This window comes from Mus caroli, chromosome 4 (genome assembly GCF_900094665.2).
Source record: "Mus caroli chromosome 4, CAROLI_EIJ_v1.1, whole genome shotgun sequence".
Lineage (NCBI taxonomy): Eukaryota > Metazoa > Chordata > Mammalia > Rodentia > Muridae > Mus > Mus caroli.
Window position 1 is genome coordinate 93,272,147 of NC_034573.1, and position 26,083 is coordinate 93,298,229.

Sequence of the window (26,083 nt, forward strand, 5' to 3'; positions counted from 1 at the left end):
CAGGGCCAGGTCTCCTGATTGCCACAGGTGGTGGTAGGGGGACATCACCTCTGCACCCACACCCTCATCCTCAGGCTGGGTCACCTGTGCCCCCCTGACCAGGGCCAGCACTACTGTGCTGCCAAGGAGGGTTACAGAGCCCTCTCTCCTGAGTGCTGCAGTTGATGAGGGCTACAGGGTTGCAGATCTAGCTCTCCTACCTCACGACCCAATAGGTGGCTTTCCTGACTGACTGAGGTGGAGGAGTGGGGGATGGAGTGGCAATCATCTCTACACCAATGTCACCCCATGGCAGATGAGTGAAGGGGTCAGCACTTACACATACATACATACCACCACCATCACCACTAGGGCCAGCTTCACTGTGCTTCTGGGGTGAGGCACAAAGCCCCTCTTCTGAGTGCTGCAGAGGTAGGGCCAGCTCTCCAGTATGCTGCATCCAGAGACAGGCAGGGCAAGTTATGAACAGCCCCTCAACATCCATGTGATTCCTAGAAGCTGCCCCAACTCAGCATCAGCTTAGGCTAGGACTTCACCATGGCTCCAGGTAGCAGGGCTGGTGGCTCACATTAGGCTCCTCCTCTCTACCTTCCAGTCTCCAGTTCCATCTCTTTTCCTAACGCTCCACTTCTCCTTCTCTCCTACCTGACCAGCACATACTTGTACACTGTGCTGGCATCCACTGTAGGCTGGCCACATGGCTGGGGGGCCCTTGCATGAGATCCTCCATCTGTGCTGCATGGTGAGGCAGCAAGTGGTTATCTATGGCCCTCCTGTGCTGCTGTGGGCAGTCCGTGGATGGGTCAGCAGTCCATAGGTCTCTGTCTGTTTTCCTCCTCCTGCATTGTGCTGCCTGGATTTGATTTGATTTGATTTGATTTGATGAGTCCTAGGCATAAGACAGCTTTGACCACCAAGCTAGATATCAAGCTAGGATGAACAAAGGACTGCCATCTGCTCTGCCCTGACTGATGTAAGAGCACTACCACCACTATGGTGTCTTTTTGCCCATTACCAGGGAATACATTCTTAACGTTATAGTTAATTTAGTGTTAAAGAGATTGTTCAGCTAGAAATCTACCAGCCATCCTTCTTCTAGAAATTCTTCTGGCTCATGAGTTCAAAGAATTATTACCTGAAAGTTGATAATATACTTTACCCTCAAGACACCTAGTACCCATGGCACACTATTCAAGCTGCAGTCAGCCCTCGAGCCAGGTGGTTCATAAGTAAAAGCATAAACACACAGAGTGAGGCACAGCTGGGAAGAGCAATGTGCAGCAAGGAGAAAAGCATCCCAGCTCCACTCTTCCAGCGAAGCTTCCTGCAGAAGCTTACATCACCAGTTTCCAGTTTGATGCTAGCAGATAGTATGTTTTTTTTGCGTATGAAAAGGCATAAGTTTTCATGTCAGAAAAGAATTACTCATTTACAAAATGAACAAGGTACTTGATTTATCCAAACATTGATTCCCTTTTCTTTAAATGGAGATATCAATACATAGAGATTCACAGATTAAACCAAGCCTAACAGGATCTGGGCACAAAGGAGATGTTGTTATTTACAAGGTTATGTTTAAAAATATAATTCCTACACAGGGCTTTAAATGAATCCACAGAAACCACGGGGTTCTAAATTGTACTCTAAATCTACCTAGCACTATAGCTTTGACGTATATGTGTCACAAATCACTAAAAGCTGAACCTAGAGAAAGAATGAGGCAGTGTTCCCCCAAACAAGGTGACTCAATAACTCCTTTAAAAACAGGCTGGCACGCAATACACAATTTGGAGCACACAGATAATACATATTCACCAAGGAAAGGCTTCAGAGACTACACATACAGTCACAAGTGTCTCATGTCACCATCAGTACTTCTCTCTGGAGCTACACAGCAAGCCTGAGAGTCCTCAGGAACTGGTCCCACACACGGACATACTACCAGCCCTGAGAAAACATGGAATTAACAGAAAAACTATAGAAAGCACAAGAATTCTAGGCTACAGCTCTTCATGGTGGAATAAATACCCTGCATGTATGTGTACATGTGTATGTGTGGATGCATGTGTGTATGTTGTCAGCCACACAGGCACTTGCATATATGAGCAAGTATGCAGGAACATATGCATGTGAATGGAGAACTCATCCAATTCTGGAGAGAATTTCTATTACATAAGTAGGTTTTCAATCTCAGCCGTCTGGAAAATAAAGTGCAGTGTGGAGGGATTTGGTGCTTCCTGCTCAGCACTCACGGGTGGTCTTCCTGTTGTGGCGATGCCGTGTCCCCATGAGCACAGAGCTCAGCATCACCATGTTCATAACTGAACCTGAAGGACAAAACATGAGTGGGAAGGAAAAGCAAATGCACTTTCGAACTTTCTCAGAGTTTTTAAAATATGGTTATTATAAGAACAAATTCTCAACATCCAGAAAACTTAAGTTTTCCCAAAATAATTCATCCCTAAGGGCTTAAGGGAGCCAAGAATTTGCTATAACTTGTATCTACATCTGAAAAAAAAATGCATCTCTTATGTCCAGGGAAGCACTTTAGACAGGCAATGTCACAGCACCCTTAGAAACCCTTTCCTCTCACACACACTAAACGATCAGAAATGAAAAGTTAAAATGGCAATGTTTCATCTTGACCAACCAAATATTTTAGGAATCTGTGAACACGGTGAATATTTTCAAAGCTTTCTTTACCTCAATTTTTCACAAAAAAAAAAAAAAAAAAAAGAGAGAGATGAGAAAGGAAAAAGGTATATGGTGGTACAATTCTTGGCTGGCCTGGAGCTCCCTAGGTAGAACAGGTTGGCCTCCCAAACACTGGGATTAAAGGCATTTGTCATTACCAGGCTGGCCCTGAACTTCCTATCCAGCATATAATACTAGAACTATTGATCTTCCTGCCTTTATCTCTTACATTCTAGCCACTATGCCCATGAAGTCTTTGTGTATGGTAGGCAGGCTGTCCATCCCTAGTCCTGGAAAAGCAGTTACCTCTGAACAGTAAAACCTAAGAACTCTTAAGAAAGTTGGCAGAGCTCTTATTCCTACTGTACAAGGAAACACTGCTCTTAGACATAACTTCCCAAGAGCTGGGCAAGGAAGAAAGCAATGGTTCTGTACATTTCTGCCTCTAGAAATCCTCTGGAATCTAACAAGAGCCCAGCTTGGCATTTAGGAAAGTGATCATGGAGCAAAGTACTTCAGGAGGGGCATGAGCCTGTTGAAGAGCCCTTCTGTGAAACTCAGGGTAAGAGAGAAAGAAGGCATATGTTGCCAAACACTGAGTTTTAACAGAGCCGTTGTCTTGGGGCTACCACCCAAAATTTACCCATTGGTAGCAGTGTGCTACACTGAGAAAGAATTATAGTCATACTAAAACAAAACAAAACAGATGTTGGAGAGATGGTTCAGTGGTTAAGAATGCTGGCTGCTCTTGCAGAGAGAGGAAGGACCTGGATTCAGCTCTCAGCACCTACACGGTAGCATGGTAGCACCATAGCTCACAAGCATTCTTAACTCTAGATCCAGAGGATCCAATACCCTTTCTACCTTTATGGACACCAGGTACAGGCAAAACATTCATACACATAAGATAAGTCTAAAGAAAACACACACACACATACACACACACACATGCACAAGCACACACATAAACAACCAGCAACAGGAGGAAGCCTTAAAGGGAGATTTACCACTCACAAAAGAAGACACACTGGAGCTGAGCAGTGACCACAAAGGGATCCTCTTCTCGCCTGGAAGGCTTTTACTGCCTGCCTGCCTGCCAACAGGCTGGGTTGTGCAGGTTATCTCATTTAGCATTTCAATTAGACCCAGCAAGTATAACCAGCCCCACTTCTACAAACAAGCAAGTGGTGGCTGGCAAGGTATTATAGTAACTTGTCCCAAGTCCTGTAGCTATGACTGAAACTCTCACTCTCAACTGCTGATACTTTCTGGAGTAAATACTAAAGACTCAATAAAAATTAAAAACTTCTAAGTCAGCCAGGCATGTGTAACCTCACTTCCTTCCAGTGTTTCCTCATGTGGTTTTTTGTTTTCTAGTCTTTGACTATTCAAACTTAATAAATAAAGTTCTGTTTTCTATATTTTCCTCCATCAGAACACCAAAAGCATTAATTAGAGGAAATGTTGGTGGGGGGTATAGGGGGTGCACATAAATACACATATCAGACACTGCTTGAAACACAAGGACCCACAACAAATCTAGAAGGTGGATTCTCCTGTCCCCCCCACATTTTGCAGGTGAGTAAACTTAGATAAGTCAAAGCTATTTCCCACCTCACAAGTCTCTGCACTTGATACTGCTAGTCAGAAACACAAGATCAAACTTCTTGCAGAGCCATGAGTGATTCAGAACCACACAGGTTTCACTTTGTCTTCCAAATGCTATTCCCCAACCGACTGCCAAAGAGAGTCGGAAATGGAGAAAGACTGAAAATCCCTGATTTCGAGTTTGCACAACAAGCTATAGTAGAGAAGGCATAGAGAAGGGAGAAGTGTAGATAGGTGACCGGGATGTGGTTCAGGGGTAGAATGCTCACAGGAGGCTACAGGTCCACTCCCAGGACAATCAATCAATAGAAAATAATAAATAAAGCAAACTAAGAACCAACAAATGAAGTAAGGTAGAAAGGAGCACCTCAAGCTGCCTTTTATCCTTAATATATTAGTGTGTGTTAATTAAAAAGATGATTCCATAGCCAGACAGATTTGAAAATGGCTGAGTCAATGAACTTCTCTACAGGACCTCTCAGGCTGTGAACACATCTGTACTCATTCCAGATTGTAAGAGGATAAACGGAGTCACCTCACAGCAATCGCCACTCATGCGACTCCAAAACACTTTACTCAAAGAACATCTTGAGAGTAAACAGACTCATGAACTGACAGGAAGATTAGGGACTGCAAGTCAAAATCTGGTGCCCAGTATCCATGGCAGGACAAGGCCAAACACACCAAAGAACATCATTGTGTATTTAAGATAAAGGATAGTTTTCAAGGGAAAAGATGATCACAGTTTTGGACTTGTCTAAATTAGAATTATCTATAAGACTGTCAGTTCACAGGACGGTTGAAAACAGGTCTCATATATTTGTACCCACGTTCATAAAAACATCATTCACAACAGCTTTCAGGTGGAAGCAACCCAAATGTCCATCTATAGACAAGCAGATGAACAGTAACAAACAGACACATACGCACAACAGACTATTACTCATTCTTGAAAATGAAGGAAATTCTCCTATATGAAAATATTGTTTGAGAACATATTTCACATTTAAATGAAATACACCACTTATATAACGGCTAATATGTACTCCTGGTTTATTTGTATGAGGTGCAGAAAGGACCTGATGGAATTCTGGGGCTGGAGGAGAAAAATGTGCAGTTACTGTTTAGTTAGCAGGTACAGAGTTTCCATATCCAAGATAAAAGTTCTGGAGACCTCCTACACAACAAACACTTTTCAAAGGTTAGCACGACAATTTTTATGTTATGTTTTACCAGGGTTTCTTTTTAAAAACTTTTAAAGTACCAGGTCAAGATATAGTACACATTAATAGAGTTTGTGTGTCTAGAAACCTCTTGTGTCAGTTATTCTATGAACAAAATGATTATAGAGTCTTGTCTGACTCCAACACATGACTCAGGCCCAACCAACCACTGTCCACCTACTGCACCCAGGGAGACCTTATCAAGACCCCTCAGGCACTTCTGACCACTGAGGACCAGGACCTCATCATTCTGGGGCAGTTCTTTACCAGGACATTTTAAAGAAAAATCTCACTGTGGCAGGAAATAAAGGAAAGGGGAAATAAAAATGTCACCAAGATCCCCAAGAAGAATGCCCTCACACCTGGAAGCCACAGGTCTTGCCCGTCCCTTTAAGAGGCTCCAGCTTCACAAAATAAACACCAAAGGAGAGCAAAAAAGCAAGCTGGACACCAAACTTCTGGAAAATCAGTTTCCTTGAGAAACAGGTCCTTACACAAGAATTTTCTCACTATAACACCGTTTATAATCTTACCTGCCAAACAGTAATACACCATTCTATAATTTAGGAGCACAATTTCAAATTTAACATAATCTTTCTTTCCATTAGGCAAAAACACCATTATATTAGCTTAGAATACTGCTTTGTTGCTAAAGGGGAAAAAAAAATCAATGAATATCTAGATGCATACTTTATAGTTAAGAAATGTGTCATGAATAAAACATTTAAATAGAAACAACCAGAAATATCAATTTTTGCAAGTTACAGGAAATATTCTAACAATGAAGTCACAGAAGAGCAGCACTGAATGTGGCTAGGCTCACTGGCTGTGACAGTGCGGAGATCTCTGGAAGCTCTCCTGCTATAAATTAATGTCAAACCACTTTCATATCTAGAATCTGAAAGGCTCAAAACATCAAGCCACACAAAGTGCCTGAGGCAAAATACTCCAGTGAACTGCACACCCCAGAGAGTGTGGCTATAAACTTGTTATCACAAGTCTTTACAAAGATAAGTTAGCTTCCATTTCACAGAAACAGACCTGAGCAATCAAATAACACCAAAACTAGGAATGCGCCTGATACTGTACCCATGGCTAGTGAGAGAACCTACTACGGCCACTTTCCTAAACCAGTATAAATTCCTAAGTGCAATTTAAGTTCTCATCCTGAGACCTACAGGAAGCTCTCACCCCCATCGAAGAAGCTTCTCCCTATTGCAGATAGGGACCACTACAGAAAGCCACAATTAGTCAGAATGCAGAGAACAACTGGCCTCGGGGTTCCCAGCTCCAGTGGATACATCCACTACACAGGCGGCACAGCTAAGGCTCAGGGAACATCTTGGAAGAGGGGGTGGGATGATTGTAAGAACCAGAGAACCAGCAAGTCTGTGTATGACTGTGTCTTCTAGATATGTCAGGAAAGCTATACCCATAAAATCTCTACAAGATGGAATGGCTAAACAAGGCCAGAACAATGACAGTGCCAGCTGTCATGCCAACATAGATGAGGGAAATCTCACAGAGACCCATCTCTAAATGAAGAATTACAGGCAATTAAGAACACCTGAGACAGGGAGGGTCAGTCTTTCCTCAGGAGTGAACATCCTAATTGGCTTCCCAATACCAAGTGGTCAGCCCTAAAACATACAGGCAACTCTACATGGATTCAGTAGGTTATATTTATTTATATATTTATACACACACACATATACATATATAGTAATTAAAAAGATGCCATGAGTTTGAGGTCATGAGCTGATAAAAATACACATCATGCAGGCAAAATACAGCCAAAGCACTCATACATATAAAATAATTTTTACAAAAAAATATTGTGAAAGATATACATATAAGCAAAGCACTCATACATATACAGTAAAGTAATTTTTATTAAAAATTAATTAAAACTGGGCAGATTTATGATGTTTTACTGAGGTGCTTTCTCTCTCTCTCTCTCTCTCTCTCTCTGTGAGTATGAGTGTGTGTGTGTGTGTGTGTGTGTGTGTGTGTGTGTGTACAGAGTCTACAGCTAAAACTGGCTTTGAACTCATTGCATACTGGTGGTTGACTTTGAACTTGCTCTCCTACTTCCACCTCCCAAGTTCCAACCCAGGGCTTCATGCATGCTAGACAAGCACTTTACCACTGGTCTATCAATAGCCCACAATCACTGTGTGCTTTTTAAATCATGCATGTAACTCATGTAACTAACATTTGGAAAAACCTCTAATAGTATCCTAAGGAAATAATCAGAAATTGTATATATGTATAAACAGTTATGCATATAGTATAGGTCAGACAAGCAACATACAGAGCCCACGGTGCAGAATTAGGTTAGTGAACTCTGGTCCATCCATGCAGTAAAAACTATGCATCATACATAGGAGTGAAAACAAAAGTTATGACTGTGGGGTAGGGATAAGAAATCACCTGGTAAGAAAACCACATTAAAAAACAACTGCACATCATGGTCTCCTTGAAAATGTGTGGGGGTTTTGTTTTGTTTTGTTGTTTTTTGTTTTTTAACTCAGTGGGTGTGGTGGCAAATGCCTTTAATCACAGCACTTGGGAGGCAGAGGCAAGCAGATTTCTGTTAGTTCTTGGCCAGCCTGGTTTACAAAGTGAATTCCAGGACAGCCAGAGCTATGTAACGAGATCCTGTCTCAAAAACAAACACAAGAAAAAAAATTTTAAATGTACAGTTTCATAAACACAGAAACAAAGACTAAATGATAAATACTAAGACCTCAACAAAACTGTTAACCTGTGAATGGCAGGTCTTAAGAGTGTTTTTACTTAGTTCCTAAGTTTTCTTATATATTTTATTAGTAGTTTTATAATAATAATTCTTATTATTATTGAGACAGTGACAGGGAGAGGGAGAGAGTGTTCATTCATGCACGCTATGCACACGTGTAGGTGTGTTCATGCACGCTATGCACACGTGTAGGTGTGGTCTCATCTTGAGTCCTAGAGGTGAACTCAGCTCATCAGTTTCCATCATTAGAAACAAGTATTTTCACATGCTAAGCCATCTCACTGGTTCAAGGTTTAAGTTTTCTAAAAGGAAAATTTGCTATCCTCTACAGTTCAATGGTATGGCAAATCCCAGTGACTGCCTAGAAAGTACCAAGCATTGGGCTTTTGTCCTGACACCTCTGAAAGGATAACAACAATGAGTACACACTATTATAATTAAACCCTAACTACTAGTTAAACATGCACTGAAGACAGGAATGACCTAAAATCAATCCAAAATAACATTGTAAGAACACTGTCGTGTCCGTAGAGATCAAATATACCTATCTCAGTGAAGATTGACTAAGATGCATCTTTCTTGTACAATATAGAAAGGTTACAATTATTTTAAATGCAGAGCCTGTAACTTTTTAAATGAAGAAAGGAAAGACTATCAGAAGGAAAGAGGAAACAGTAACTGTGCCCAGGTCCAAGTCTTAGTCAACACAATTCAGCCTCAGGGTTTCAGCCATAAATAACTTTACTGAACAGTCTGTTCAGGCTGCACTCCACCTTGAAAATTTGCTGACAACAAAATTCCCTGCAAGGACAGGTTAGGGTAGATAAATTCTAACTCAAACATGGACAGAAACAACAATAACCAAAGGTACAACTGAAGACAAGTGAGCCACTGGAGGCTCCCCCAAAGACTTCAACAGCTTCAGCATTACAGGCCTGACTCCACAGAGTGGTGTGTTGTCCCTAAACCAGGACACAATGGGAGAACAGGGAGTTTGGGATCAGAAGTGTGAAATTGTTTCTTCTCCTAAACTCAAATTCCCTTAGTTCTCAAATGAATGAAACCAAAGCACATTATCAGTCAGGAGCTTTCAAACCTCAGAAGTGGGTGTTTGGGAGGAAAGGGGTGTGGTGTACAAGTGCATGTGCATACGTGTCTGTGGAACCCAAAGGTCAAGTTTGAAGTGTCAACTTTGGTGGTGGTAAAGTCTATGTGTGTTCTGAGACAGGCTTGCCAGCTAGGTTAGGCTGTCTGGCCAGTGAGCCCCTCCTGTCTACTTCCCCAACACTGGATTACAAAGCATCTACTAGCAGGCCAAGGTTTTACATGGATGCTGAAGATGGGTCATGCTTCCAGAGCAAGCACTTTATCAACTAGGCCATCTCCACAGCACATCGCCCCATCCTTATTGTTACTGTTCTTAATAAAACAGTTTCCTACACTGGGTAACTGTTGCTTGTATATGCTAGGCAAGACCCAGAACAAAAAGACTTTTTTAAAGACCTTATTTTTATTTTAAGAGTGTTTGCCTGAACGTATGTATGTACACTACCTGTGTACACGGTGCCCACAGAGGCCAGAAGTGTCAGATTCCTTAGAACTGAAGCTACACACAGTTTTGAGTTTCCATGTAGATGCTGGAAACTGAACTGGGTCCTCTGCAAGAATAGACAGTGCTCTTAAGCACTGAGTCTTCCCTCCAGCCCACAGGGCAAGGCTTCTTATAAAGGCTTTTTCCATGTATGACTCTTCTCACACAGAAATCTGCACAATCTGGTACATATAGGGATAAAAATCAGATACATAAATCAAACACTGACTAATAATTAGACATAAAGAATTTTTTTTCTTTTTGAGACAAGGTCTCACTGTGTAGTCCTGGCTACCCTGGAAGATACTATGTAGACCAGGGTGGCCTTGAATTCACAAAGATCTGTTTGTTTCTGCCTCCCAAGTGCTGGGATTAAAGGATACCATGCTCAGAAAGAAATTTTAAAAATAATTCCTTAATACACATTTATCTTTTACTAAAGACCAAAGCAAATTTTTGCTTGATCATTTTTCATCAATAATTAAGTCCTGGCTGAACATTTGATACTGTAGGACACAGTATCTTCAATGTTTTTCAAAGTTGATCAAAATTTTGATTTTTAAAATCATCAGTGCTGAAACTGCCACTTCACATAAACACATAGTACAAAATAGCAGAAACTGCTTAAATATTAAATAATAGGTAATTTTATCTAAGCAAAACACATACCCCAAATAAAGATACTTAAAATGACTTTTATGAAGACTATATTGCAATAGAACTTTTAAAATGATTTTTAAAAAGAGTATATATAGCCTGCAACAAAAATTACATAATATTCATTAATGATAAAGCCCGAGATAGAATTTTTCTGTAATATGACTTATGTACACTTTTCTCATTTAGCCTAACAATAATATCGATGTGCAAGTAAATGCCAGCACTAAGGGAGACATTAAATATGTAGTCAGTATTAGAATGTTTAAAAAGTTTTTAACAAAAGAGAGAAACCATCTAATCATTCCTAGATGTAACCTGGGAGTGGTTTGGGGCTCAGCACTGCCCACCCAGCCAGTCCTTCAGACTGTGCACCCAGGACACCTCCCCCAAACCAACAGCTCCATTGTTCCTCTTTTATAGGACACCATTGTTATTAATATCCAAATTAACAGACAAGGTCTAAAGAATCCTAAAATCTCTTAAATCACCTCAAAGCCTTCTGCCCATAAACAATCTCAGCCTGCAATTTGCAATTTTGCAAACGAAATGACTCAGCAATTAAGAGAGCTTGCTGCTTTTCCAGAGGACCCAGTGCTCACAACAGCCATCTGTAACTGCAGTTCCAAGGGTTCCACACCCTCATCTCAGCACAGTCCCCATACACATAAACACATAATTACAAAAGTTTTAGATCTCATCCTTTTTTGAACTACTTCAATAATCAAATCTAATAAATTTTAAAAAATAATTTGCTGGGCGTGGTGGCGCACACCTTTAATCCCAGCACTTGGGAGGCAGAGGCAGGCAGATTTCTGAGTTCGAGGCTAGCCTGGTCTACAGAGTGAGTTCCAGGACAGCCAAGACTACACAGAGAAACCCTGTCTTGAAAAACCAAATAATAATAACAATATAATTTAATAAAAAATTTAATTTAACAAATTCCATGTGTGTCTATTTCATGAGCTGCAAGTATCAATGACATATCAAGCATGCTGTAACAGACAGCTATAATCCCAGCACTTGGGATGCCAAGGCGGAGAAACATAAATTCAAGGCTAACCTGGGTCAAACAACAGCAACAACCTACTAAAGCCCTGGCCCACAAAAGCCCTGGCCAGTCACTTCCTTGCCACCCTCTTTTTCCCCTCCACTGTCAAAATAGAAAAGGAGCCATTTCCTGAGGCACTCTGATGTCTTCCAATTCTTACTTCATGTGTGCTAGTAACTTTAAATGTACTTATTAAACAGTTCCTATGAACTCAGAACTAAATGTGCTTGAGTTGGCTGTCTTCATGATCTCTTAAAACCATGAGCGCTCTAGCTCTAACCTGAGGAAAGTAAACAAGATTTGCAGCCAAAAAGGAAGTCATTCGACAGCCTTCCCTGCCTCTCGTGAATGTCGGAGGAGGCTCGTTAAATGTCCCTTTTTCACCCAGCAGAAGCCATACTTCCATCTGAATCATAATTCTGCAGTAATCGTTCTCCTTTGGTGTTGCCTGACTCCTATTCCATTGGATTTTGTTTTGCGCTATTTTTCCAGCTGAAAGAGTCTGGAGCTGGTGAGATAGCTCAGGTGGTAAAGTACTTCCTGTACAGGAAAGAGAACCTAAGCTTATCCTGTCAGGGAGCACGGGGCTGCCTGTGTGTAACATCAGAGAGCACGGGGCTGCCTGTGTGAAACGTCAGGGAGCACGGTGCTGCCTGTGTGTAACATCTGGGAGCACAGTGCTGCATGTGTGTAATGTCAGGGAGGTGAAGCCCGCCAGCCTAGCCAGTCAGTGAGACAGTCTCAAACTGGGAAAAAAAAAAAAAAAAAAAAAAAGCTAATGGCCCTTGAAGACACCTGAACAATAACTTCTAGCCTACATACATGCTCATGCATGCATGCACACACACACACACACACACACACACTCGTACTGTTTAGCTTAAAGACAGCACTGCTCTTTAGAAAGTTGGAAAACATTTTGCCCCAACACACATTGCTGTATTCATGAAGTTTCCAAGTCAACACCCAAAAGACCAAGTTAACATACAACATACTAGAGCTCTCTGCTCTGCCAAAACTGAAAAATGAGTTACAGCCAGAAAACCAGGAGTAATTTTGTCATCTCAAAGGCCAGTACAGCATTAGCTAGAAGGGTATACAGAACCTCAAGGGAAGTACCTCAAAAACTGACAGGCCTTTACATGTTCAAAACAAACAGAAATATAGACTTCATTGTTCACATGTAATGTGAAGCACTTGACCTTCATATGGCTGGTTTACATGCTGCCCCATGGTCTGCTGGAGGGCCACAAAGACAGAAGCCAGCAGTTCTAACAAATACCGCTTGGCCCCTGGAGCTGAGGAAGACATTATTAAGAAAAGCAGAGAACTGTCTATCAGTATGACAATGGGTCAGAAAGAGCTGGCATCAGTTTTGGTGCACTAAACTGTGAGGTATCAACAAGACACTGGGCCGGGAGATCCGGCATGATGCACACAATTATCCTGAACAGGAGCACAGGTGCTGCTTCTGCACCTCCCCACTCCCTTTCCTGTCAGCTTCCTCCAGATCTATGCAAAGCCAGGCTTCTCTTACTCACCTTCTAGGCCCTAGCCCCAATGTCATCACTTCCTCTGAGATGCGGCCCATTTCCCACCCCTGCACATTCCCTGTTTCCTCACTAATACACTCGACTCTGATTTCCAACGTGCCACACTGACATTACTTACTGACAAGTTTAACATCTAAGTATGTTTGCTCCTTCAGGTCAGGGACTGAGCCTTCTCCCCCTCCTCCCCAAGCCCTTGTTACAAGTGCCTACACCTCTTGTCTCCAATGACTTGAACAGAGGTGAAATAGCTCAACCAGTGTTGGGAAAAGTTACGAAGCAGAGAGGAAAAGAAAGAAAAATAAGTGGCAAAGCAGCACATCTACATGGTTCACAAAATCACGAGCCTTGAGGAGAACCTCATTGGGGAGGGGAAACAGTCAGAAGAGGGAAACATGTCTACCCTAAAAGAGAACAGACACAAGACTACTTACTACGCCACAGACACCAGAAGACAGTGGGCCGGGGGCATCTGCCAACAAGGAACTTTTACATAAGAAGGGCAGAAAAAAAGGTGTTGATACGAGACCGTGACTGAAAGGTGGCTGGTGATCTCAAGGGACCAATCTGGAGTACGAAGATAGCAGTCTTTTTGCAAAGGGTTAAACCATGAGTGGGTGGAAGGAAATGAAAGATTTCGAGTCATTTGGCAGCAGACTGAGGAAGTGGAGAAAGGAGGCCCCCGGAGCAGTAGTAAGAAGGGGGATCCTAAGTTCTTATTCTTTTTTCAAGAGAGGATGACCATCTGAGTTTAGAATCTTCAACTTCCTTTGTTACCACTGTAGAAAATCCAAAGTAACATGACGGACCATAATGCCCTGTCTGATCAGGCGCCCGTCTAGCTCACACCCCAGCTTCCTTCTCCTCTCTGTATATTGTACAGGATGTCCGTCCTACCCCAGAGGCTTTGCATATGCTGTTCCTTCTAGCCACAAGTCTTTATGTGTGTGTACATGTCTGTCAGTGTGGATGGTGGCCAGAAGTTAACATCCAACATCTTCCTCACTCAACTTCCACTTTGTGTTTACACACACACACACACACACACACACACACACACAAGATAATACATATGCAAGTCAGTGGACACCTTGCAGAAGTCAGTTCTCTCCTTCCACCATGTGAATTCTGGGTATCAAACTCAGGTTCTCAGGGAGCAAGCCCCTTTACACACTGAACCATCATCACACATAAAAACTTCCTTAAACTCTTAAGCATTGCCTCTTTCATCTTTCAGATCTTAATGTACAAAAAACTCACTACCCAGGTCCCACTCCCTTCATCTAGCTTCATCTCTGTCTTAGAACCAACCTTTCATCTCTTCTGACACTTAGCATAAACGTCACAATCCTTGTGTAACTGCTTAACTGCTGAAACCTAAAGGATAGAGTCAGGCCGACCTTGTCTTCACATATCATGATAAACCTAAGAGCTTTTCTTTAGTGGCCAGCTAGTGCATCAGAAGTGGCCTACTTCCTAAAGCCACATCAAGAGGACTTACCATCTATGTTCAGGCCTGTTGAACCTATGACCCCTCCCTTCTATGTCCACGCACCCTGAGTGGAAGGTCTCTGTAAACAAGCAGTTAACAAGCTGTGCATGTAGAAGTACCATCAGACATCAGTTGAGTTTCCCAATGGGGTAACACAAACACAGTGGTCAGCAAGAATTTTAGAGTGGCTCCAGCTGAACCAAATCAAGCAAAATAAAAATTTAGGCAATGCATATGCTACTTTCTTTAGGCTAAGTTATGCAAAAAGTTAATCCTAAAAGTCGTAAAAAAAATTCTAAGTGTGGCCAAAAGAAAAATTTATCTTTATTAATGCAAATTGCATCTGCCTGCCTTCCTGGGTAGAGCCAAAAATCAGCTTTAAAAACAAGACTTTCCACAGGAAGATACATATTTAGCAGGTACATATTTAGTGCTCTTGCACTCACTTGCGCACTTGCTCTGTGTGTGTGTGGGGTGTGTGTGTGTGTGTGTGTGTGTGTGTGTGATACTATCAGCACAAACTCTAAAGACATCATTTGACAAGCAAGTCTTCCTGTGCCTCTCTACCAGCAACCTACCAACACAAAAGATTATTTTAAATTCTACTAATTAAAAAAAATTGCTATAAATTATAACCCCTCCAGAGAAAATTATATTAACAAACAAGCCCACAGATATAATCATGGTTAATTGGCAAACTGTCAGTTCTAATAGCCTTAAGCCCTTTACAATATTATTAAAAACAAATGATAGTTGCATTCATTACAAATTATTCTTATTTCTACTCTGTGCAGTCAGACCAGCCTCTGATTATCCAACATACCTGAAAATGTTACATCTAAGTTTACTCTTTAAATCTCTCCAGGCAGTCTTTTCGCAGGTTCAGGTGGCCACTCTTTTGCCCACTGCCCTCCAGATTTGGGGTTTTCTTTCTCAATCTTAAATGGGAAGAAAGGACTCAGCTGCAAGTACTTTGCTGTCAAAGCACATGGATAAGAGTAGGGCTGGAGACCTGGATCAGCAACTAAAAACACTGGGCTGCTCTTCAGAGGCCCTGGGTATGATTCTGAGTGCCAACAGAATGACTCACAACAGCATACAGCAAGATCTGGCCTCTGCAGACTCCTGCACGCACACAGTGCACATAAACTCATGAAGTGAAACACATATAACATAGATAGTAATAAATAAATCTTCTTTAAAAAAATGTTATCAAGACTGCTGTTCCAACCACTCGTTCTTTTAAACTTTTCTTTCTCTCTCCAAAGAGAGAGGGGGTTGTTTTTGCTTGCTTGCTTGCTTGCTTGCTTGCTTGCTTGCTTGCTTGCTTGCTTGCTTGCTTGCTTGCTGTTTTGAGACAGCCTCAGGCAGCCTGGGCCTGCTCAAACTTTCTGTAGTTGACAATGACCTTGACCTCCTCCTTCCTGCCTCCATTTGCCAAGTGCTATGATTACAGGTATACACTACTATGCCCAGCCTATCATTTTCTATGAATACTTAAATTCAATAAGCTTGTACAAGAACATCACTAAGAATGAAATATACATATATCTATATGTGCACATACACATGATTAGGAGAAAAGACTGTATAATTTTCTGCTTTGAGTAAATCTGCTTCAGGAAAGTATGATAGATAACACAGAGCAGAAACTGCAGAAAGGAACACAACAAACTAAAGTTCCTTTAAATTCCTATCATTCTTTAGGGAGCAAAGCTCCCTGGATCATTATCTGCCTTATAAAATGTTTAATTCTGACACAACTCTAAAGACATCATTTTATAAACAGGTCTGCCTGCGTCTCTTGGCCAGCAGCCCACCACTGGCTACAAGCATGGACTTAACAAAAGCTAAACAGCACCTTTACATTGGTCTTCTGAAATGCCCAGTGTGCTCCTCCCAATTATATCTTGGACAGCTCCTACAGAGGTTACATAAAAACAATTTTCTAATTTTCCATTAAAAAATAAAACAATTCATCTAGCATCTCAATGGAAACTGCCTTGGTTAAGCACCAAAACTTTTTAAAATTATTATTATGTTGAACCCACTCTTAACAGAAATCTTTCAAAAATACAATATATCAGGTACTCTTTGTTTGGTATCTTCTGGGGACGTGCTATGCCATCTTTTAAACATTATGGATATAACTTGAGCTTTTTAAAAATTGACCGAAAGCATATACTCCATTTTGAAAAGTTAAAAAAATAAAACAATCAGAACGGTTTTACCTCAGTCTGTGCCTGACACCATTTCAAAATGTTTAGTAGTCTCTCAATCCTCAAATCGTCATAGAAGTTGATATTGTCTCTATCCCACTCTGTGGATAAGCAACAGTCATAACTTGTTGGGTTGGAGAGATGGCTCACCAGTTAAGAGCACTCCCAGAAGACCAGAGTTCAGTTCCCAGCACCCACAGCAGATAGTTCAAACTCCCTGTAACTCCAGTTCCAGGAATTCCTCTTCTAGTCCTTTTGGGTACCTGTTCAGTGCCACACATTCACACAGCTATGCACATCCACATCAATAAAAATAAATCTTTACAGAAACAAAGGAAGAAGAGCAAGGCTAAAATGCAATCAAAAGATCTATTTTCTATTGGAGTTTAATAAACCACCTGTCAGTCTCCTTCAGCTTGGGTTCTAGGCACAAGGGTCTTCTACAACAGTTGTTCTTAACCCATTCTCTCAGTAAAGAATGGATCCCTTGCTAAATTTTCATTCTAAGGAAACCCTTCTTTGAATCTGTTCTGGAGAAGTTCTGGTATCCCCTACTTACACAGCAGCCAGCCCCTAAACAAGCAGCCTATTCAGCCGCAGCCCTGAATGCTCTCGCCTTCATCTCACTCATGTTCCACAACACAAGCCCTTCTGGATACCTTCCTTTACTAGTAAGCACCAGCTACCACACTGTAGAGTCATAGTGACAACTGCAAATTGTGGCACTGTTCACCCTAAGTCCCCTCAAGAGTCCCAGACTGTTTGCTCTGGTCCTGGTCTCACAGTGCCTTATCCTGCTACTCCTCAATCACCGAGACAAACATCAGCCCTGGGCCTCCAGGATGTGACTCCTTGTACATATTCCCTAACTATGTCTGTCTTTCAGGATTTTAATCATTGTATTTAATCACTGATTGACTTAAAAATCAGCTAGATCACCAGAGAACTTGATAACTTTAAACACAATTTCATATGGGTTTTACTGTACTTTAGGGAAAGCTTATATGGACTTCTTGCCACCTAGTTTGACTGTAGACATTTCCTGTTTCCTGGTAGAGTCAAAAACTGATCAACGATGGCAAAATAAAGCATTTTTGGTGCTGGGTGAAGGAAAGGGTGGCATGGTCCAAGGTAGAAGTCGATCCTGTACAGAATTCAGTGCCTCACAGTTCTTCCATCTGCTCTTTTTACCCCAAAACCTCAAATGCTCTCATCTTCCCTACTCAACCACTGGCCAGAGGCCACAGTCCCTGACCTCTTCCTGTTCAGATGCAAGAGTCTCTGCTTACAAGACTCTCCTCACCTCTGGCTCTCTCCTGAGAAGGCTAGGCTCTAATCAGGATATGCAAACCAGTGTCTCACCATCTTCTGTACCTGCCCACCTCTGCTTCATGCCTTTGCTCATACTGTATGTCCTCTCAGCATCCCATCCTACCTCAGAACAAGGGAACTCACACTCGTCAAGGACCTACTCAAACGAAGCCTCTTCAAAAGCATTGGAGAGTGGTGTGTGCCCTGAAGAACAGCTATTTGGGAGGCTAAGACAAGAGTATTCCTTGAGCTCAGGAGCAAAAGCCCACGCCCATCTTTCTGTGTGGGAAGTACACAGACTGTCATATATGAGGGGGTATGTGTATATACATACATGTGTATCATAGGTCAATCTCAGGTGTTCCTTAGGAGCCACCCACCTTGTATTTTAGGGCAGTATCTCAAAAACAAACCAAAAGCAGTTCTAAGAGCCAGGAGTAGTGGCTATTACCTTTAATCCCAGCACTTCATCCCAGGAGACAAACAGAGCTCTGTGAGTTCAAGGCCAGCCAGGGCTACATAAGACCCTGTCTCAAGAAAAGAAACGAAAAGAAAAAAGATACAGACAGACAGACAGACAGACAGACGGACGAACAGGACTTCTTACTCAGACCTGGAGCTCACCTATTTGGCTAGCTTGGTTGGTCAGCAAGCTCCAGCACCCTCTCTCCAGCACTGGGATTGCAAGTGTGTACCATTGCATCCTGTCTTTTGAGTGCTGGCGATCAAAGCCAGGTCCTCATGCTTGAACTGCAAGCACTTAGCCTGCTCAGTCACCTACCAAGTCTACCCCATCTCTTCTTAAAAAGTATTTGAAAAAGGCTCTGAACAGGTCTAGCTCTCCTGAGAGGCCCCAGTAGGCTCACTTTTCACGTTTGCACTGTAAAGGCTATGTATACCAAGCTTATTTCCATATGAGCTGTGCTTTAGTCATCTGCCAAGCACTAAGCAGGCACCGAGAGATGTCCATATATATATAAAAGTATGAATTGATATGTAATATATAAAAAAAAAAAAACCTAAAGCTATACTGTAATCTTAAGATTACAAAGGAGTCTTCTGAAAGTTTGTAGGAACACTCTGCAACAACACGATGGGACTTACTCATTCTGCATGCATAACCACACCACCAGACCTGGGAACACACTCAAGTTTTTCTACCAGTCTGCCTACTCAATAAGGCAGGGAGTCCTGTGTACTTCACTCCACTTATTCACTCTATGACTATTATTAGTAAGCAGTCAATCAATACGTACTGAATAACTGGATAAACAAAACATCATGTGAATGCACGTGTTAAGTAAACCAGTTATATAGATTTAAAATATCTCGACAAGTGTCAGCTGTCTTCTGACCAGAGTACACTTAAATGAATTTTTCTGTTAGTTCCTATCTCTAATCCCAGCATTTGGGAGGTTTAAAGCAGGAAGATCACAAGTTTGAGGCCACATGGTGAGTTCCAGACCACCCTGGGCTAGAGGAAGACCCAGTCTCAAAACAACAATGAATGTTTCCTTCTTTTGTTACTAACAAGCATCTTGCCTTGGAGGAAGGGATCTACTCAGAGCACTGAGGAATGATGTGCTGGGACCAGCTGTGAAGACCCCACATCATAAAACAAAGTGGATGCCACACAAAAGGGAACTTAAGGTCTGATCCTTTCCAATTGCCTCAAATGGATAAAGTGTGCATGTCCCTCAAAGGCAAGAAGAGCATTCACAGGAATTCTTCTCCTTCCTCTGAAACACCAGCATTTCAACACGGCAGCCCTTTCTAACCGTGTTACCAGGAAGTTTTTGAGACCGGAAGCTAGAGTGGCATATCTCTCTGAGGACAAGAAGAGTAAAGCAGAGGAAGTAGCAATCGAAGCGTTGAAGACAAAGCTTGGCACAAATACATTAGCACCAATGAGTCAATGTCCTTGTACCTTGCATTACACAGGAAAAAATCTCTCACTCTCCCTCCCAGAGGCTGATGCCAAACTCCAGAATCCAAGCGCTCCTCCTACCCCAGCCTCCCAAGTACTTGGAGGACAGATACGTACCACACACCTAGCATGGTCTGAATTCTTGAAAAGGGGGAATAAAAGGCACAGAAGAATGAAGCAGCACTACCCTCACCCACTCCAGCACCAACAGCTCCCTTCTACGGTAAGCCTTCTTCCAATACCCACCATGCTCAAAGGAAACATGGGAAAGGCAATACAGAGCACAGAGGATTTTTTTTTCCTCCTGTACTTACTACTTCCTTACATTTTCCAATTTTTCTACAGTGAGTTTCTTCCTTGTCCTGTGAAAATAATCTTTGTGATTAAAAGAGGGGTAACTAAAAAGTCTACCCAGAGAACTAAGCATACTAAATCAATCCCCTACTCCCTCCTGCTGTCCCCCCTCACACACACACACACACACACACACACACACACAGAATCCTCAATAGCATTAGCTCTTCCCTGCTGCTTGACACGCAGCACATGAGCTTAGCCTCTTCTTCCCTGGCTTGCACTGTGTCTAACCGTTCATTCATGAAGTTTCTTCACAGCAGCTCTCGTTTATATGTCCTTGGGTTCTCACACATTATGCTTGCATTCCTTGCCTGGCTTCTCCACCAAGACTGCATTATAAATAACTAACCTAGGTGTTTTTGTTTCTTTCTAGAACAGGAAAGCCGGGGCCAGGAATGAAATCACTTGCCACAACATGCACCCCGTTATCTCTTTTCTCCCCTGGCACCCCTAAGCATCATCTCTCCTTTTGAGCACTAGTGGCATTTTGACCCAGGTCATACTTGGCTATAGGAAGGGCCGTCCCGTGCATTACTGAGTGTTTAACAATACATCTAGCCTCTACCCACTAGATATCACCTTCCCCAACAAGGTGTACCCTCCAAACTCCTCAGAAAATATCAATGTCTCCCTCAGCATGAAATTTTACCAAGCTGTTAACCACCAGTCTGAAAGATTCATCAAGATTCCTTCACGGCCTCTGCTCTATGGCAAGGCTCCATGTCCATTAAGCCACAGCACATTAGAGAACATCAGAGGTTGCTTGTTCAGCTAGATTCTGCTTAAATAGCCCATTCCCTGTCCGCCTGAAATGTCCTATGTGATTGTTTTTTAAATGATTTATTTTTTATTTTGTGTGCACTGGTGTTTTTGCCGGCTTGTATGTCTGTGTGAGGGTGTCAGATCCCCCAGGAACTGGAGTGACAGACAGGTGTGACCACCATGTGGGTGTTGGAAATAGAATCCGGGTCCTCTAAAGAGTTGACAGTGCTATTAACCACTGAACCATCTCTCCAGCCTCGTAAAAATTGTTTTTTAAAAATGCTTTGTAAAAATATGCACATCTCCACAGGCCGTAGTGGCGCACGCCTCCTTTAATTCCAGCACTTGGGAGGCAGAGGCAGGCAGATTTCTGAGTTCGAGGCCAACCTGGTCAGCCAGGGCTGCCAGGGCTGTCTTGGAAAAAAAAAAAAAAAAACCCTGTCTTGGGAAAAAAAAAAATGTGTGTGTGTGTGTGTGTGTGTGTGCACATCTCAGACAATAAATCTAGCAGCGTATCATCATCTCACTAAATTTTACTAAGGATATACAGAATATGTGTCCTCAGTAGGAAAAAAGAAAGCACAGAAAATCTGGCAGCTAGAAAACACAGATCCTGCCTGACCTTTGCTAAGCTGTAAATTGTTTTCGATTAGTACAATTATTTATAGTGTTCTCTGTATAAAAATGAGTTTAAATCTACATATATTCTAAGTAGTTGCTTCATTTGTATTTCTCTACAAATATATGTATTACTTCAAATTATTCAGAATAAACAGAATGATGTCTTCAGACAACATTAAAATCTGTAGCTGGTAATGTGCTGTTGAAATCGGTCAGTCTTCTTTAGAATCACTACTGTTCATAAAGTCAAACCTCTTCAAACTGGCAGACCTCACCGTCCTTTTTAAAAGCCCTGAGGTTAAGTTCCCTTGTGTAATTTAAGGCAAGCACATTCCCGTAAAAGCAACTCTATCCTCAAAACTCCATATTTTTCACTAGCTTTTTATAGCAGGTGTCCGAATTAAAGTATTTTTACAGCCTAACTCCTCCTAGCACCTTAAATCTGTAAAGGGTGGCTACCAAATGCCCAGAAAGATAATGATCTTCTGGGTAAGACAGACTGATACTAACCCCTGCCTAAATTACAACAAAATAGAATATGTTAGGAAATGTCTTAGCTATTGTACCAATATCTAATTTATTCTCTTTCTAACATCTTTTCCCGAAGCCAGTAAATTGCGTGCTATGAAATGGGACTGAAACAGAACTAGCTGTATTCACTGTAAAGGATAACAAAAAAGTCTGAGCAACTCCCTCCCCCAAACAGTACAGCAGTGCAGACAAACTGAAATACAGTCCAAGTTAATATGATACTAGAATTAAGTTATGATTACATTTGTAATGTTCACACACCCTCTAGGATGATGTACCTGTTTCTTTCTACATGATCTCAATCCATACAGAGGAGGCATTTATTCCATTTTATAAAGCATGTTATACCAGAACTGTCTATAATGCTGGCCTGCAGTCTCCATTAACCCTCACCATGATGCACAAGAGAACAAACCAATCACTCAATAAAAAAGTATCCCCTAGATGTTGGAAAACTGAAGCCAGGGATGAAATGACTTTGCACACAGGGCCCCAAATCTAATTTTTTACCTGGTAACCCCACATGATCTCTCAACTTGGGTACTACTGACTGACATTTTGAACAAAATCATAGTTGCTCTACATAGCCCCAAATTCCAGTACTTGGAAAACATCAGAGTCCCCACAAACAAAAGCAATAGGCAACATAAATGTGGTTTTTAGAAAGGGAAGGAATAAAAATTTAATCAATGCAAAATGTTCATTTAAAAAGAAAAAGAAAAAAGTTTTTTACACCACACGTAACTCAAACATTTTCTTTTTAAACGGGGAAGGCAACACCCAAAGACTAGATAATTTTATCTAATTGCCTCAGCATTCTACTTATTTAACGACCCAAGTTTTTTAATGCCTTCTTCCCTGAAAGAAGTAAAGGTAATTTTATACTACCGTAAATACCTGCGACTGAGCTCTATGACTGGGGAGGAATTTTAATAGCATGGATACTGATGTATCCAAGCAGAGGCAGAAGACAGGTCACAGCCATGAATTAAGACTATTAGGGCCCGGTCCTAGTTCCCGGGAAATCAGAGGCTACACCTCCGAAGGGGGCACACGGGCACCAGGAGATAACCACACCTCTAGTGTAGTCTCCTTAAAGAACTCCCTTCATAAACACACATCATCCCAGGAGCCTGGGAGTGTCTCCAGAGGGGTGCCTACTGCTTCTGAGGCGAAGGGGGGCGTTCGTTCGCGTGGAAGCGGAGCCAGGAGTTGGGGAGCCACAGACACAAGTCCCAGTTTCGATGAATCCGGTCCCTTCGGGTAGGACCTACAGTCGTCTCTCCCCATTCCCTTCACCCATGGCCCTCCATCACGCTACGTTCCGGCAAGCTGCGGTTCGGAGTTCCCGGGGGCGCGCCCCCACGCAGACCCAAACCCCAAAAGTCCCCCCGCAAGAGCTGACCAGGGGTGAACCTGGGCCACGACCCTCCGCGAGTGCTGCGGTCCGGGCTGTTGCGGCGCCAGAGGCCGTCGGCGCGCAGGCCGCGGGGCCATAAACAGGATGTCGGCGGAGCGGGCCGCTTTTAGCGGAGCGGCCCTCCCTCACCTCCCGGCAGCCCCGCCGCCTCGTAAACATCCTGTGCTGGAAATCCCCGCCCCGGCCGCCCTGGCCGCTCGGCCGCCCCGCTCCGCGCCCCTCTCACGGTCCCCGAGCTGGCCACGGCGGTCTCCACCTCCCGACCGGGACACTCACCACTTCCGTGTGCGCCGGGCCGCGCGGCTCCTTGGCGCAGGGTCGATCTGGGTCAGGAGTCTGGCTGGCAACTCAGCCTGCCGTGCGGGGTCCGGCGTGGACACCCGCGGCTAAGGAGAGGCACCGACAGGACGAGCGAGGCTGGGCGCGGACCCCGCGGCGCGTCAGCGGCTGCCGGCTACTCCGCGGCTGCGGCGGCCTGCGCTCTAAAAACGCACCGGCGCCCCGCCCCTCCAACTCTCAGTGACCACGCCCCCTGTATGGCCCGGCCCTCGTGACGTCAGAAGCTGCTCCTACAATTGGACAGAGCCAAGACCCAAGACTGAGGACCCTGGAGTCTCCGCCTGCCCGGGCTCGGACTCCCGCAAGTGTCTCCGCTCGCTTCCTCTTACCAACTAGCTTGTGAGAATTGAACTCAAACTGGACATACTGGCACACTTCTTTAATCCCAACACTCCGGGAGGAAGAGACGAGTGGATCTCTGTGAAATGACCTGTTCCCCCCACCCCGCCAAAAAAAAAAAGGGGGGGGGAGAAAAAAGAAGAAAAGAGAAGAGAAGAGAAGAGAAGAGAAGAGAAGAGAAGAGAAGAGAAGAGAAGAGAAGAGAAGAGAAGAGAAGAGAAGAGAAGAGAGGTGAACTCACTCACGCAGGAAATAAGAATTCTCCCCCTGCAGCCACCTGTGCCCTTGGAGGCACTATCTGTGCCCTGTGTGTTTACATCTGCCCCATCCCAGCCACTCTAGAAGAGGGTTCTGGAAAGACTTGCCTAGCAAGAACGAAAGTGTCAGTTGTTGCGATAAAATATTTGACAAAAGTAATTTAAGGAAGAAAGGGTTTATTACCAGACCATCATGATGAGAAGTCGTGATGACAGAAACTTGAGGTGGAAAGTCACACTGCACGCATGCTCAGGAAGAAGAGAGGATGAATTCTTGTGTTAGCTTTCTCCTGGGTATTAAATCCAGGACCACAGTCCATGGAATGGTTCTGCCCACAGATAAAGTGGATCTTATCTCCATTACCCTAATCTAGATAATCCTCAAGGGCACAGCCAAGGGGATAGACCAGTCTACAGAATCCCTGTGCAAAGCAAGTCTTCTAGGAGATCCTAATCTAGGTAATGTTGAAGGGCACAGCCAAAGGGTAACCTAATCTAAACAATCCCTCACAGGTATTGCTGATCTCCTAGGTGATTCTAGTAGTCAACTTGACAATACTAACTATCATGAGGACTTAACCAGAAACAAAACTTCCGGCTTCCACAAGTTTCTTCAGGCCCAGCCTCTGCTCTGTGGTGTAAGAGTTCCAAAAGGAGCAGGGGAGAGAAACAAACTATGGAAAAGAGTAATAAGAATTAACATCCATTCCTACCTAATCTGTATCGAGTGCTTTTGAGTTTTCATTATCATAATCTTTCACAGTAGGTTTGTTCAGTCTTATCCTATCCAAAAAAACAAAATAAACAAACAAAACCCTGTAGCTCTCAGGTGTCTTCCATTCTGGCATCTTAAACTTGTAGGGTATTTGCCAGAGAAGACTGATCAGACATGGGCTTAAGCCCTTAGAAAGACTTTCTTAGCTGACCAGCAACTACACTGGGTATTCAGGATCCCAGTGTAGACCGAGCCTTTCTCAGGGTGAGCTTGTAAGCACAAGAACCATGCCCTGCGTTGACATACTTCAGTTAACAAGAACAGTTAGGCAGACTCAGAGCCACAGATGCCAAAAAGCAAGGTTAGCACACTCAGAGACTTTCCCAGAACCATGGCCTTTGATGGATTGGGCCTTTGTTTTCATTTTTAGCAGGTGGTAGTGTCTACGTGGTGAGTTTTATACCCTGAATAGCACTTCCATCATGGAGTCAGTTGTGCTAAGGTCTAGGGCCCTGTTACAAACCTGTGGTTCTTTTCATGATTTAGTGTGGGGTACTCACAAAATTGTCATTAAGTAAAAGTTTTCTAAAATGTGTAGCAACCCGAAGATAATTTAAAAATCAAACATAATGAATCTGAGGTATTTCTAGCCATGCCT

The 26,083-nt window shown here is 42.9% G+C and overlaps 1 protein-coding gene and 1 non-coding gene across 2 annotated transcripts in view; both read right to left on the reverse strand.

Annotated features, from left to right (window-relative positions):
* Positions 1-24,271, reverse strand: part of Jak1 (Janus kinase 1) — a 111,143-nt gene extending 86,872 nt beyond the window's left edge. The window contains exon 1 of the mRNA XM_021159432.2: positions 24,052-24,271. The gene's annotated coding sequence lies outside the window, so the exon portion shown is untranslated. The remainder of the gene's footprint in view (positions 1-24,051) is intronic.
* On the reverse strand, positions 881-1,022 carry LOC115030983. Its single transcript, XR_003836576.1, has one exon. It is a non-coding gene; the product is annotated as a small nucleolar RNA SNORA48 (small nucleolar RNA).
* Positions 24,272-26,083: the final 1,812 nt, after the last annotated feature.